The sequence below is a fragment of the Dipodomys spectabilis genome, unplaced genomic scaffold (assembly GCF_019054845.1).
Source record: "Dipodomys spectabilis isolate Male_0828 unplaced genomic scaffold, ASM1905484v1 ptg000210l, whole genome shotgun sequence".
In the NCBI taxonomy this organism is placed as follows: Eukaryota; Metazoa; Chordata; class Mammalia; order Rodentia; family Heteromyidae; genus Dipodomys; species Dipodomys spectabilis.
In genome coordinates, this window is record NW_024870887.1 from 4960961 (window position 1) to 4964296 (window position 3336).

Below are 3336 nucleotides of genomic sequence, written 5' to 3' on the forward strand. Positions count from 1 at the left end.
GCCCAGCCCTGCTCTTCTCCCAGGAGCCTCGTTCCCATGTGTCTCTGGGAGATGGTCAGGGCTAGCGTCTAGAGTCCCTGGGCTTCTTGCTGGAGCACTGCCATGAGCACTGTCCTGGAATGTGACAGACATTGTGTTCTGATGGTAGAGTCGTGGTCATAACAACTTGTCTTATTATTCCTCAGCCCCTTTGGGCCTCCTAGATACCTGTTCACAGACCCTGGGTGAGGAATCCAGCCTGGCCACTGGGTAGGGCTTGAGGCCCTGCCCTGGTGAGATTGCTCTGGGAGGCTTTGGTGGGGAAGGAAGTCTTCCTAGCCAACCCTGCCGAGGCCTGGCCATCTATCTGGTGGCCAGTGTGAGGCTTGGAGAGGAGTTCCCATGCTAGGTCCTGGCTCCCGTTGGCCTTGGCTTTGTGTGTGGACTGAATGCTTGGGTTGCCCCCACGTTCACACAGAGGCTCTAACCCCCAGCAAATTGGTGCTAAGAGGTAGGCCCTCTGGGAGATCATTAGGGTTAGCAGTCATGAGGCTAGAGTCTCTGAGATGGGATTAGTGCCCAGGAGAAGAGACCAGAGTGCTCCCCCCATCCTTCTCACCGCCCCTCTCCCCACCATGTGGAGACACAGTGAGCAGACAACCCTTTCCAGCTCCACAAGAGAACCCTTGCTAGGACCAGAGCCATCTGGCACCTTGACCTTGGACTTCAACCTTAAGCACTATGAGAAATCAATGTCTGTAGTGGAAGCCACCCAGCCTGCGGCGTTTTGTTATCGCAGCTGAGCAGACCCACACGGTGCGGGCTGTAACCCTCATCTTAACGAAGCCTTGTTCTCAAGCAGGGGACTCACTGTCCTAGTCTGACCCAACCTGAACTTTAGAAGCAGGAGCAGTAGGTACAGGAAACTTTTTTCAATTAGTAGCAGCCCCTTTGATGATTATCTCATTTATACTTGCATTAACATGATGCACAAAAAAAGGGGCAGGTTCTAGGGATTTGAGATTTTGACAATTTACATATATGATGAGCCTTTTGTCGTAGGACCACAGCTCACTCGTACAACTAGTTTGTGAATTAGAAAAACAGGCTGCTTTGTTGGGATAGTTCTATTCTTTATAAAAAACAGTGACATCTGTAGTGCACATGTTATCCCTTTAATTATGATGTTCTTGTCAGTGTTCAACCGCACGAGCAGACGTGATCACTGGTCTGTCACTCATCTTCATTTCCTTTATGTATGGGCTTTCCCGTATCATCCCCTCCTCCTCCATCTCCTTCTCCTCTGCCTCCTCCTCCTCCTTCACCGATGCTAGGGATGGAACCCAGGCCTTGTGCACTCTAGGTAAGCAACTACTGACCTACTTCCCCAGCCCTATCCCATGCATTTTTTTTAAATTATTTTTTTGGTCAGTTCCAGGAACTTCTACTCTCATTTGGCTTGCTTATTCACAGCTGGTGTTCGACTGCTTAAACCATGCCATTGGGCCTGCTTTTTGCTGGGTAATTATAGATGGAGTCTAGCAAATTTTTCTGCCCAAGCTGGCTTTGATCTCAGCCTCCTGAGTAGCTAAGATTACAGGCATGAGTAACTGGCACCTGGCTCCTCCATGTTCTGTGAAAATCACTGGATACTCAGGGTTACCTGGGAGGGTGGGTGGGGCTTGTTTGAATGTTGCGATCACACGCACACACACATCTCTCTTCTTCCTCTTCCTATCTCATCCTCCTCCACTTTTTTTAAAAGTAAGCTTTTTATTGTGAAAATACAGTATAGAGGGGTTACAGTTACATGAACAAGGTAATGAGTACATTTCTTATCAAGCATTGTTGCCTCCTCCTTTGTTTTTCCCCTACCTCCCATCCCTTCCCTCCCACCTCCACAACTACATTCCCCTCCCCCCCCCTTCACCCCCCCCCCCCCGCCTAAATTGTGAAGTTTGTTTTTCTTTTTTTTTTTATTTGCAAGAGCTGAGGAAGATGAAGTTTATTTTTTTTTAAATTTAATTTAATTTTATTTGAGAACATACTGTACAGAGGGGTTACAATTATATGGGCAGGATAATGCATACATTTCTTACCAAGCATTGCAGCCTCCTCCTTTGTTTACCCTTCACCTCCCTTCCCAGCCTCCCCCCTCCCCCCCACCCAATCATACCCCCCTCCCCCCCACACCGACATTGTAAAGCTCATTTTTGACATGACATTTGTTTACCCTTCACCTCCCTTCCCAGCCTCCCCCCTCCTCCCCCCCCCCCCCCCGCCTAAATTGTGAAGTTTGTTTTTCGACATAGTGTCTTGTACATCTCATTGTTGCAATGGGTCCACCTGTATCCCTATTTAAATAATTTATTTTTTCCTTTGCACTCCCCAACTTATACCAATATAAAAAACAGTGAAAACAGGAGTTATATACTATGGGGGAGGGACATCCAAAGCAACAAAAAAATCATGTGGTATCTTATAAAAAAAACATTAGAAACAATAGCAAGAAAGAAAAAACCACTTGTGTCCTTATCTTGGGGTTCATTTTGCTTAACATCATCTTATCTGACCATTTCTGCTTGTCTCTGACATATACTAGTTGTTGCAAATAAGGGAAACCATGGGACCTATATTTCTTTGGGCCTGGCTTACTTCACTTAATATAATTATTTCCAAGTCTTTCCATTTCCTAACCAAAGGGGCAATGTCATTCTTTCTGATGGAGGCATAGAATTCCATTGTGTATATATACCATATTTTCTTGATCCATTAATCTACTGAGGGGCATCTGGGTTGGTTCCATATCTTAGCTATGGTAAATAATGCTGCATCCTCCTCCACTTTCTGAACATACTCTGCAGGCTGCCTTCCTTGGCTGTGTTGGTGTAAAAGCAGTTGGCAGGCGGTTTGAACCTGGCTGCTTAGGACTCTTGGCCACTTGCTCCATTCTGTCCTGGAAGTTCTTGAAGACTCTGATCTCTTGTTTTGGTTTGTTTTGTTTTTGGGTCCGGTCGTGGGGTCTGAACTCTGGGCCTGGGCGCTGTCCCTCAGCTCTTCAGCTCAAGGCTAGCGTTCTACCACTTGAGCCACAGCGCCACTTCCGGCTTTTTTCTTTTTGCTTATGTGGTGCTGAGGAATGGAACCCAGGGCCTCATGCATGCAAGGCAAGGGCTCTACCACTGAGCCACCTTCCCAGCCCATGTTCTCTGTTATTTTGTTGGTCAGTTGTGGGGCTTGAACTCAGGGCCTAGGCGCTGTCCTTGAGCTTTTTCACTCATGGCTAGCGCTCTACCACTTTGAGACACAGCTCTACTTCCTGTTTTCTGGTGGTTGATTGGAGATAAGAGTATCAAG